Source organism: Stegostoma tigrinum, chromosome 9 (assembly GCF_030684315.1).
Source record: "Stegostoma tigrinum isolate sSteTig4 chromosome 9, sSteTig4.hap1, whole genome shotgun sequence".
NCBI lineage: Eukaryota > Metazoa > Chordata > Chondrichthyes > Orectolobiformes > Stegostomatidae > Stegostoma > Stegostoma tigrinum.
The window spans coordinates 59,513,330-59,526,441 of NC_081362.1; the positions used below are offsets into that span (position 1 = coordinate 59,513,330).

Here is a 13,112-nt window from a genome sequence, read left to right on the forward strand (position 1 = left end):
GTTGAAGCTCCACAGATGATCGATGATATCTAAAGCTTTTAATTTATCAAATGCTATTTCATCCAGAATACTTTGCCAAAGTGTGCCTGCATTTGCTAATAAAAGTAGTTCCGGGGGATTGTAAGATTTATATTAAAATAAGGAGGAGCTCATTCAAAGAAATAGTGTACCAGCAGTTCTGGCCAATGGCCAGAGAGAAGCTATTTACAAAACTAATTTGGCAGGCTCAATCATAAACATTTACCCTGGAGACCTCAGGTGTTCAAATTCGTAGTATTTTAAAGCAAATGTTCCTCATAGCATGTCTTGCTTAGTGAAAATTCTAAAGCGAGTACTTCAATTTGTTAGAAGAAAAAATACTCATATTTATGTAATACCTTGTGTGAACTCAAACTGCATTAAATATTTTATAATCTCCAACAATTTAAAAGTAAAATCACTGCTATAATGCAGGGACATGGTTTAGTATCTCGCTTAAAAGATTGTATATCCAGCAGTGCATCACTTCTTCAATACCAAGATGAAGTGTCAACTTAGGTGAAGTGTTCAAGACTCTACAGTGGAACATGAACCCACAACCATAAGAAAAAGGAAAGAAGTATAGAAAATGCCAAAGAAAAACACAGGCCCTAGCAAATGAAAACAAAAATCTATAAAGAATAATGAGAGGTGATAAATGGATAACATGGATATTGAAAATGGAGCATGGAAAAAAATTTAGAAGGGATATTAATAGCAACACAAAAAGATTTTTGCTTTTGCACTTAAAATATATTAAGAAACACAGTGGTTCCTCTTCACTAGTCCTTGGGGAAACATAGCATATACCTTCTTCCAGTCTACAAAATAACTATTCAACATTTGCTAAGTGTTTCCTGTTGCTTGGTATCTAAAATGTTACCAAAAATAACAGTAATTAAGAACATGTGCGCTCCTGAGATGCTGCTTGGCCTGCTGTGTTCATCCAGCTCCACACTTTGTTCTGTTGGATTCTCCAGCATCTGCAGTTCCCATTATCACAGTAATTAAGAACACAGTGTTACAAAGCACAAAAATGTTAGAAATCCCTAATGTTGCTTGTGTATCTGGGTTCCTTTAAATAAACACAGACAGGAGTGGTAAATTATAAGTGGGTTCAACTTATTTGAAGACTTCAACTGATCATAAATACATATTACAGGATGGTAATTTCTGAAGTTCACCTTTACACAAACTGAACCTCCAACGTATTCCGCAATTTAACGGGGTCATTCTGATCCTCCTCAGACAGACCTCAAGTATTAACTCGATCATTTCCAATGGTTATCTGCACTTTTACCACTTGTTGATCCAGGGGAGTGACATACAAATCTAAAAAGCATAATACAGTTCTGTTTTAAAAGCCTAAATAAAGAAATCACATGTGGCCTTCCAATTCATGTTGGGGAATGTTCTTCGGTCACTGTAATATTCCCAGTCTTTTTCAGATGCTTAGCTAATAGGAGATTTGTAACTTTTAGAATACATTATACAGATACAGATGCTTTTATTTAAAAAAATGTTCTCTTCCTTTATTTTTGGCTGCAGTTCAAATTTTGGCCATATTAATCCCAGTGATTCCGTTTGCTCATTGTGTACTTGCCTGTTTCTGTTTCACAGGAAGGGCCACAAGATGTCTCAATAAGCCTGTGGTTTTTCTGCCCATTGCAAAGCAAACTATACAGTACAACTCTGAATTGACATATTGTTCCTATTCACATCAGTATTCCCCTCCTCCCACAGTTTTAAAACTCATGCCAGCACTACCATATTATAGTTTGAGATTCATTAAAACAAATTTGCCAATCACATGCACAGGACTGGTTGACTGTAAGCACACAATGCATATCATAGAATGGTTCAACAAACAGATCTTTCTGAGAAATTCAGGAAACATGACTCACAGCCACAGCAAAAGATATAACTCCTGGCTGCTGATCACATGCTGCTTTACATTCTGGTTCCAGAACAAATCCCATTTTCACTTAAAGTGATATATAAAATGCTGGATCAGTGGCTTCCATTTCAGAATTCTAAAAAATGCTGAAAACATTATATTCATCTGAAACTTCTGATTGTGGTGCAATTATTTCTGAAGGGTTAATGGGAGTTATGCAGTGGGACCATGTGGAAATCCTGATCCAGCCAACTCTGAGAATTGCTCAGGCAATTAAAAGTTCCTTGTGGCAATTATCCTGTGTCTGCAACTATCCGAGAATCTCTTGGAGTCAGAGATTTTGAAGAGTTATGACTCATACATATTTTCTAATCAACCTATTCAGAATTGTTATTGTACACCTCAGGAGCAGGTGGGACTCGAACGCAGCACTCCTGACTCAGAGTTAGAGACACTTCCACTGAGTCAAAAAAACTCTAATAAGACTCATCTAAGGTTAATAATCACTCCAGAATTATAAAAGGATCAACAATCTGCTGTAAATCCTGGGTAACTTAATTCACCACTAATCTCCACTACAAATGCCCCACTGCCATTCCTGACATGTCCCAGATTACCCTGCCCAGACAGAAGAGCCCTGGCTCTTCCTGGCTTGATATTGCTGAACATGACACCCATCCCCCAATCTTACTCCTTAACTGACCTTACCCCCTCGTACACTGAGCACCCTACCCCCAAAATAAATCTAGCAGCCTAGGTTCACTCAAGTTGGGAGAGATATCAGAATACTGAAATGAGATGGGTCCTTGAAATTTTTGAAGAGGTTAACTCAAATACTAGATAGGGGAATGTCTAAGAATATTATTTCTAAGGACTTCCCGTAAGCATTTGATAAAAATCTTTCATAACCAAAGCTGAAGCTCATGGAATTCAAGTAAATATTGCGCTGGTTTGAAAATTATATTTTCTTCTCTGACTATTCAACCAATGAGTAGGCATTCTAATCAGCTGATTCCAATCAATGTAGCCAGGGTCTGACTTGGACTTGATCTGAACCATTGATAAAAATAAGGAAGAGTTAACAAGATTAAAAAAAACATATCCAAAGTTTGCTGATGGTACACGCACTGTTTGCACTGTAAGCAATACAGATGGAAAAATAAACCAATAAAGATTATTGATAGATTAAGTGAATGGAAGAAACTGTGGCAAATGGACTTCAAAGCACATAAATGTTTGGACATTAACTTTAGGCCTAAACCTTATGATCAGGTACTTAATGAATGGTGCAAAGTTAGAAACAATGGCGGGTAAATGGGATTTACAATCCAGGAACATGGATCATTAAAACACCCTGAATAGGTACAGAAGATAATCAAAAGAGCAAATGGACTTGGAGTTCATATGTAGCAGACTAGAACATGATAGAAATTAGTTCAGAGATGTCTAATCCAAATATCTCCAGGTAAGGAATTTCCGTTGAATCAGAATTCTCTTCACAGTGAATCTACTGTCACCATGCTTGAGACCAGTTCTCACTGCGCTTACTGACTGTTCAATCTGCAATATTTCTAGTTTGCATGGCTCAATTCTACATTTTGTAACAAAATTTTGTCAGTCCAAATGGAGTGGTAGGGAAGCCATTGGAAGCAATTCTGAGGCACAGAATTAATCTAAACTTGGAGTGTCAGGGATTAGTCAAGAATAGTCAGCAAGGTTTTAAGGGGTGGTCATGCCTGACCAATTTGATTGATTTTTTTTTGAAGAGGCAGCCAGGTGTGCAGATGAGGGCAATGCATTTGACATAGTCTACTTGGATTTCAGCATGGCTTTTGATAAGGTCTTGCATGGGAAGCTGAGAGCAAAGTTAAGAACCCTTGGGATCCAAAGAAATGTCACTGAAAGCGACATGGTCACGGGTATTTTTCTCACTGGAAGCCTATGTTCAGTGGGGTTCTGCAGGGATCAGTGTTGGGGGCTGTTTGTGGTATATATGAAGGATTTAGACTTGAAAGCAAAAGGGTTGATCGATAAGTTTGCGGATAATACAAAAAAATCGTGGGGTGGTAAATAGTGAGAAGGTAGCCTGATCAGATGGGCTGATCAATGCAAATAGAATTTAATCTGGATAAGTGTGAGGAGATGTGCTTGGGCAGGTTAAACAGGCAAAGGAATATGTGTTGAATGGTAGGATCCAGGAAAGCTTTGAGGATCAGAAGGACCTTGGTGGTCATGTTTGCCTGTCCCTTAAGGTAGAAGTTCATGTAGATAAAGTCATTAAGTAGTCATATGTGTGCTTTATTGGCCAAAGTATAGAGCTTAGGGGCAGGCATGTTATGGTGGAACTGTATAAAAAATTGGTTAGGCCACAGCTAGAGTATTGTGCGCAGTCTGAAATTGACATTATAGGAGGATATGACAGCACTGGAGAGGGTGCAGAGGAAATTTATCAGGTTGGTGCCTATGTTAGAGAGTTTTACTTATGAAGAGAGATTGGATAGACTGGAGTTAATCTTCTGTGCTGCAAGAGAAACGAGGGGGACAAAAGCGGAAGTAGCTGGAAAAGCTCAGCATCTGGTGGCATCTGTGAAGAAAAAAATCCGAGTTAACGTTTCAGATCCAGTGAGCCTTCCTTGGAATCTTCCTTTATTCAGAGATGCTGCCAGACCCACTGAGCTTTTCCAGGAGTTTCTATTTTTGTTTCTGATTTACAGCATCCTTAGTTCTTTCGGTTTTTATGAAGATTGAGGGGGTATGTGATTAAGATGTGTAAAATTATGACAGACATAGACAGGGTAGAGGAGAAGGCCTTGGTGAAGGAGTCAATGACCTGGGAGCATAGATTAAAGGTTGGGGTACAAGGTTCAGGGGGGATGTGAGGAAAATTTCTGTCCCACAGAAAGTGGTAGGAATTTGGAATTCACCGCCTGTGAGGGTAGTACAGGCAGAAATCCTCACAACATTTAAGAAGTATTTAGTTGTATATTTGCATTGCCAAGGCTTACAAGGTGTTGGCAAAGTTTTGGAAAATGGAATTAGAATAGTTAGGTGATTATTTTTAACTGGTGCAGGATGAATGGGCTAAAGGGCCTTTTCTTCTGTGCTGTAGATCTCCATTACTTTAATGGATCATCATAAAAACCCATCTGTTCCATTCATATCCTTCGAGGAAGAAAACTGTCATCATTACCCGATCTGGCCTTTATATGACATGAGATCCACAGCAGTGTGGTTGACTCTAAACTGCCCTCTGGAATGGCTCATCAAGCCACTGCACAAAATGACCACAGAAAAATAAAAGCACCGTGGGTAAATCCACACGGGGTATAGACTTCATAAAATGACTCAGCATCACCTTCTCAAGGACAATTTGAGATGGGCAATAAATGCTGGCCTTGCAAGTGATGCTACAGCCAGAGGGAATGAATAAAAAAGGTCAGGCAGCATTCGTGATGAGAGAAACAAGAGTTAATGTTTCAGGTGAATGAGTTCTGATGAAAGGTCATCAACCTAAAAGCTTAACTCCATTTCTCTCTCCACAGATGTTGTCAGACCTGCTGAGTATTTCCAGCATTCTCTGTTTATATTTCCAATGTCTGAAATATTTTTCTTTTGTAATAGAAATAACTGTGTTTATTCCATCCATTCATCACTGACAGGGGGAAAAAAATCTTTGTTAGTTCAATTTTGTACTGCTTTCTGTGGGAAATACACTCATAATTCAAATTAATCACCTTGCATCTTTCACTTTTCTAGGCTGAGCTGCCTATTTCAATTTTCTTTTCTTCAGTGAAACTAAGGTGAACACTAAGTTAATCCTCAGGACTCAGGAATACCAAGTTTCCTTGGGTTAGATTTAACAGAGATGATGGGGCTGGAGAGCTGGCAGGTACCCTATGTTGCTTCTTTTAGGAACGACCTACTCAGGCATATCATTGAAAAGTGGCAGGCTTTCCCCAGGATCAAAGACTTGGGAGCAGAAGTTCTACCATACATAGGAGCAGAAATAAAGAGTTTGGTCCATCAAATTCACACCAATTTCAATGGGATTATGGCATGACTCCACTTTTCACCTTATTCTTACACCCTGCAATTCCCTTACTGATTAAAAATCTCTCAACTTTGACAGCTCTATGCAGTAAAGAATTTGACAGATTGACTACTTTCGAAGAGAAAAATACCTCATTGCTGCCTTAAATGGGTGACCCCTAACAGTGAGACTGTGCCATCTTGTCCTAGACTCTCCCATACAAGGAACCAGCCATTCGACATGTACCTTGTCAAGCCCCTCAGAATATGTTTCAAAAAGGTCACCTCTCATTCTTCAACACTCTAATGAGCCTAGGCTCAACTTATTCAACTTCTCATCATGTGAAAATACCTCTGTGCACAGGATCAACTAAGTGAATCTACTGTGGACTTTCTCCAATGGCAGTATATCTCTGCTTACACAATTGGACCAAAGATATTCACTGTATTCCAGCTGTAGTCTGATTACAGCCTTGCACAGTTCAGCATAATTCCCTTATCTTCATACTCCATCCCCTCTGAAATAAAGGCCAGCATTCCATTTGCCTCCCCTATTACTCATGAACTTGGATGCAAGCTTCTTGTGATTCATGTATGAGGACCCTCAAATCCCCATGCTGCAGCTTGTTGCAGTCTTTATCATTTAAATAATATTCAGCTACTCTATTTTCCTGTCAAAGTGTAACTTCATATTTTTCCATATTATATGCCATCTACCATGATTTTGCCATAATTAATCTGCATCCCTTTGCGAACTCTCTGTGCCATCTTCACCACTTGACTTCCTACCTATTTTTGTGTCATCTGCAAACTTGATCATATATTCACTTCCCTCACCCAAGTCATTAAGTTACATCATAAATAAGAATGGCATCAGCACCATCCTTCTGATATTCCACTAGTTACAGGCTGCCATTCTGAATATGACTCCTCTATTCCAACCCTCTGTCTTCTATGAGTTAGCCAATTCTCTATTCATGCTAATGTACGAACGCCAACATCATGGGCTCTTATTTATTGCATAGCCTGATATGTGACACCTAATCAAATGTCTTTTGGAAATTCAAATATATTACATTTACTGGCTCCCCTTTATCTATGCTGCTTTTTACCTCCTCAAACAATACTCATAAATTTGTCAAACATAATTTCCTCTTCATTAAGTCATGCTGACTCTGCTTGCTCATAATATGCATTTCTAAATGCTTTTCTATTGAATCCTTAATAAGAGAGTCTAACATTTTTCAAGTGACAGATGTGACTGGCTTATTGTATCTTTCTCCCCTTCTGAATGAGGATGCTATATTGGCAATTTTCCATTCCTCTGGGATTTTTCTAGAATCTAAGGATTATGATCAGTGCATCCACTGTCTCTTTTGCTACTTCCTTCAGTTAAGAAGGATGCAATCCATTAGGCCAGAGGTCTTATCAATGTTTAGGCCCATTCATACTTCTCTAGTGATTGATAATGTATTTATTTCCACTTTGATTTAGAATTTTTGGAATGTCATTATCATCCTTTACTGTGAAGACCAAAGCAAAGTATTTGTTTAACTCCTCTATCATCTCTGCGTGTCCCAATCTTGTTTTCCCAGCCTGATTCTCTAACGGGTCTTTGATCACTTTGGCTTTACTCTTCCTATTTTATAAATTAAAGAAGGTCTTACTATTGGCTCTTATATTACTTGCTAGTTAACTCTACATCATAGAATCATAGAATTCCTAGTGTGGAAACAGGCCCTTCGGCCCAACAAGTCCACACTGGCCCTCAGAGCATCCCACCCAGACTCATTCCCCTATAACCACCTAATCTACATACCCCTGAACACCATCGGCAATTTAGCATGGCCAATCCACCTAGCCTGCACATCTTTGGACTGTGGGAGGAAACCCCCAGAGCACACAGAGGAAACCCACGCAGAAGCACGGAGAATGTGCTAACTCCGCACAGATAACCACCCGAAGGTGGAATCAAACCCGGGTTCCTGATGCTGTCAGGCAGCAGTGCTAACCACTGTGGCACCTCTCCCGGTTTATTTGTTTCTTTTTATTATGTTTTACATATTTCTTTATCTTCCAATTTAATATACTGCCATGTCCTGGCAACTAAAGGCTTCAAACCAATTAGAGATCTGCCTGCATTGGTTGGCATGTACCGATCCTCACATAGCATGCTCCCTACCCACAACAAGATTAGTACCAGCAGCAGTAGAACAAGGCAGTGTGGGGACTTTGTTACTTTGTCAAGCTCAAAGTAGGAAGGAAGCAGGGTCCTCAATTGCCTTTTTCATGCCAAACCCACTACAGCAGAAAGTATTAAATTCTGCCTCTTGTCTTTTTTTTGTTAAGCCAATAACATACTCTTAATCTTTGTACAACATGGAACTCAAAAGTTTTCACAGTATAGTATTCCAAATGTGGCATCAGTAAAGATCTATCTAAGTTGGAAGTAATGCACTTTGTTTTAAAACAATTGCATCTTTTAACTGCACTAAGTTTTTCTGAGGCAGTGTCACATTGAATGGAAACTCTTGGCAGTGAAGTTCATCAGAGCTGCTCTATTTTGTCACTGGAACTTTTACACGTACAACTGGTGTTTCTCCCAAATATCCTGTGGAGCAAATGGTATCTGGTGAAAATTAATCCTGACAATGCTTACTGTACAAAAATATTCCCTGTCTCTTACACATTTGCTGAATGCTCACGGTAATTCTGGACACTTTTATGAGTTTTTTGAATCATGTTCCATTTATATACAAAAACTCTACTTTCATTTCTCAGCTAATGTGCTTATTTGGCCTAGATTCTGTTTTTTTTTAAAAACATACTCATGGCTCAGTATTATTAGGAAACATATATCTGCTATTAAAATGACGTTGACTCAGTTTGAATCAAATTTATAAATAAAATTAGATATTCAGTTCCCACATTTAAGAAACATTTAAGTGATCAATTTTCATACGGCCAACGTAAAGGCTCAGAATCAGTGTGCAAGAGGGTGCAGATCTGGGTAATTATAGTAAGACGAAATGTTAAAAACAAGGCAGAGGAGAAACACATCTGTAAAGTAATTAGAAAATGAAACAAGGGAAAAATATAGCGCAGAAGGTTCAAAGTTTAAACTTTGACTTCTTGAAAGGCTTTATAAAGGCAAATACAACATAATAGCAGGATATTTGGCACTTTGTGTAAGAAACATACATAAAGGACGATTTTGAAGGTGTTCGAGATAACGGGTAAAGTGCCTTATTTCGACTTGTTCAATTCATAACAGAATTGAAAGAAATCTTTAAATTTTAAAGAATTATGAAATTCAACATTTTGATGCCTTTCATTTTTAAATTCGGATTCATACATTTTCTGAAGTTGAAATTCAAAACAGACTTTTTTCATTATTGTTCATGGTTCACTTTCATGTAATTATGGACAAAATCCTTTGTTTAATTCAGTTGGTGATTTATTTCTCAGTGATGTATCGGAAAAGCTACAGCCAAGCTATGTTCTAGTTCCAGAACAAAGTTAAATGTATCGTACATCTGGAAATTACCCATAAATAAAATAAATGTGAGTTTTCTATTCACCAGATGGAAGATGCAGATTTCTCAACTGTTTGCTAAATGAAAGAAACCAAAGATTTTCATGACAAATATCAACATAAAACTACAAAAGATTCATTCTGTAATTTAAGACCGATCAATACAAAGTATTATGTAATTTAAAACATCTAAAAAAGCGGCTTCAAGTACGTATACATAATTTCACTTTTAATTATAGTATAAAACATGCCTAAAAATGATATGTCAATCTGGTGAAGTTATAACAGCAGTTCCAAGTATATCATAGATAGAACTGAGCAATCTACAAAATTTAAAAATCAGACCAAAGTATTGCAGTCCGCCATATCTAGTCTTGAATGAAGGTGTACCATTGAAAAACTAACAGATGGATGAGGCTCCACAAATATCCTCATCCTCAATGACGGAGTAATCCAGAACGACTGTGCCAAAGGCAAGACTGAACCATCGCAATCAGAGATCCATCTTACCCAGATCCTTAGTCTGAAACAACAGTTATAAATCTTAGGGATAGTAGGAACTGCAGATGCTGGAGAATCTGAGATAACAAGGTGTAGAGCCGAATGAACGCAGTAGGCCAAGCAGCATCAGAGGAACAGGAAAGCTTTCCTGCTCCTCTGATGCTGTTTGGCCTGCTGTGCTCATCCAGCTCTACACCTTCTTATCTCAGTTATATATCTTAAATCAATTTGGTTCAATCCATGTGATATCAAGAAATGGATGAAGCCACTGGGTATAGCAAAGACTGTGGGTCCTGACAAAACCTCACCTATATTATGGAAGTGCTGTGGTCCAGAACTACCCATACACTTGGTCAAGCTTCTCTAATATAGCTACAATACAGGGATCTACCAGGCAATGTGCAAGATCATCCAAGTATGTCTTATCATAGCCCTTGAGATGTACAGACACAGATACAGATCCTTTGGTCCATGCCGACCAGATATCCCAAATAAATCTAGTCCCATTTGCCACCATTTGGCCCTTATCCTATTTATATACCCAGCTAGATGCCTTTAAATTTTGTAGTTGTACCAGCCTCCACCATTTCCTCTGGCAGCTCATTCCATAGACACAATAGCCTATGCTTGAAAACATTACCCCTTAGGTCTCTTGTAAATCTTTACTTTGTCCATTAAATTCAGGACAAATTCATAATTACTATGCCATCACCTTAACTCTTGACCGTTAGTAAGTTTTATAAAATTGTTCTCAATAAAGAGATATCAGGCAACATTTATGAAACAAAAATCTACTTACCTATGGCCAGTTTGATTTCCACCACAGCAGTCTGGCTCCAGGCCTCATTGCAGCTTTGGTGCAAATATGGACAAAAGAACATAAGAAATGGGAACTGAAAGTAGTGACTTAGCCCCTCAAGTCTGCTCCACATGATGATGATGACTGATCTGCCCCAGGCCTCAACTCCTTTTATCAGTTCAGCATAATGGTCAACTTTTCAATATTTCAGAAAAAAAAATCTTGCCCCTCTTCAGAAACTTGCAGTGATGCAGCCTCTACAACTTTCTGTGGTAGACAATTAGTGATATTTGTTGCTTTACAAAAAGAATTGAATTCCTGAAGTGAGGTGACTGAGAGTGTCTGTCCCTTTCATCTAGGCAGCATCTGATGGAGTGCAGCATGAAGGGCTTCCAATGAAATTAAAGTCAGTGGGAATCAGGGGAAAAGTTTTCACCCATTGGGCTCATACTTAGCACAAAAGTTGATTAATTTTGGTTGTCCTAAAACAATCATCTCACATCCAGAACATCACTGCAGGAGGGTCTCAATTAGCATTCTATGCCCAAATAGTTTTAGCTCCTTCAAAAATTAAAGTTCTTCCAGTAGAAAGTCAAACGTGGAGGCACATGCCGACGACTGCACAATATTAAGTATTACTTACAACTGCTCAAATGTAGAACAGTCCATGTCCATTCTCAGCAGAACTTAGACAATGTTCTTAATGTAACTATTTCATCCTGACATTCAATGGAATTACCACTGTAGAATCACTCACCATTGACATTATTGACCAGAAATTTAACGGATCAAGTCATGTGAATACTGTTGGCAATATGAGTAGGTCAGAAGCTAAGAATTCTGCAGGGAATACCAAATTTCTTGAATCTACAGAGTTTGTCCACCATCTACATCAGGAGTGTGGAGGAGTACTTTCTATTTCCCTGGCTGAGTAATATCCAATAACATTCAAGAAGTTCAACACAAGTGAGGACAAAGCAGGTTACTTGATTAGCACCCCATTCGTCAATATAAACATTTACTTCCTTCACCACTTGCACACAGTGGTAGTGTTATGTATTCACCTAAAATACCGTAGGCTCAGTAAGCCCATCTCAACAGCACATTTCAAACCTCACAGTTAATCTACCTAGGAGTACAACAGCAGCAGATGCAGGAGATCCTCACTGACTGCAAGGTCCTTCTAAGCCACACTGCATCCTGATTTGGATCTATATCATAATTTCTTACTGTTGTTGGGTCAAATTCCTAGAATACCTTCCAAACAGCACTGTGGTCTACCTAAACCAGATGGACTGCAGTCGTGTAAGATGACAGCTCATTATCACCTTCCCAAGGTCAGTTAGAGATAGGCAACAAATGCTGACCTTGCCAGCAATGCCCATATCACATGAAAGAATGAACAAAAGTTCTGATGGAAACTCCTTTGCATTTACTTAAGCAAAAGTAAAGAAACTATTTAATCAAATATTTTTTATGGAACAGAAGAGCACTGGTATTTTAAATTCAGTTACTATTCTCAATCAAACAATCTACCTAAAAGAAAATATTTTCAGTAAATGAAGGATCACTAAAAGTATAGCAAGTATTTGAGCTCCATTCTATAAATGAACAAGGTTAAAGCACCTGCTATTTCTTAACCTGCCATAAGGATTCCATAAATCATTTTACTTTAAATGTACCTTAGACACACTGATGTATGCGTGACACTGGATTTTTTTTCTTCAAGTACGATCACAGCTTGAACTGTACTACTGATGGCATTATGTTGGATGCCAAGTTTGTAATGTACAGCATGATGCCATATTGTCCCACAGTGAGGTGTGATCAGATACCTGCCGAAAATGATAGACAGCTTTGGCCTGGTGAACAGGCAAAAATCCCATTTACTAGCAGCCAGATGGGACCAGCTGGACAGTTCAGAGCAAACACCTCATTCTTCTTTGGGCTTGCTTGTCTGGCTTTTGAGCAAGACCTGACTGATAATGATGAATATCAAGACTACAGTAAAGTGGGTGACAACAGCAGCCTTGTTATAGCTGCCACTCTTCCTATCCTGTCATTACTACAGGTGAAGATTTATTTGAGTTTATTGTTCTGCACTGTGTGCCAGCTATTTGCAATTTATCACTTACGATGGAAGTTTCACGATAACGGCTGCAGTTATAATTGCAACTACACCTGCTACTGGAAATTATGAGGGTCGCCAACCAGGGCAAGCCTGCTCTCCACCATTGCTTTTCCCATTCTCGTCCAAGTCAGAATTGCCATTTCCTGTATTAAATCAATACTTTCTGTGCCATTGCGCATGAAAAGGTTGGCTCTTCTCTTGT

General features: G+C 38.6%; 1 protein-coding gene across 3 annotated transcripts in view; it reads right to left on the reverse strand.

Moving 5' to 3' along the window:
• LOC125455096 (G patch domain-containing protein 2-like) overlaps positions 1 to 13,112 on the reverse strand; it is a 255,807-nt gene that overhangs the window by 94,227 nt on the left and 148,468 nt on the right. The window lies entirely within an intron of this gene.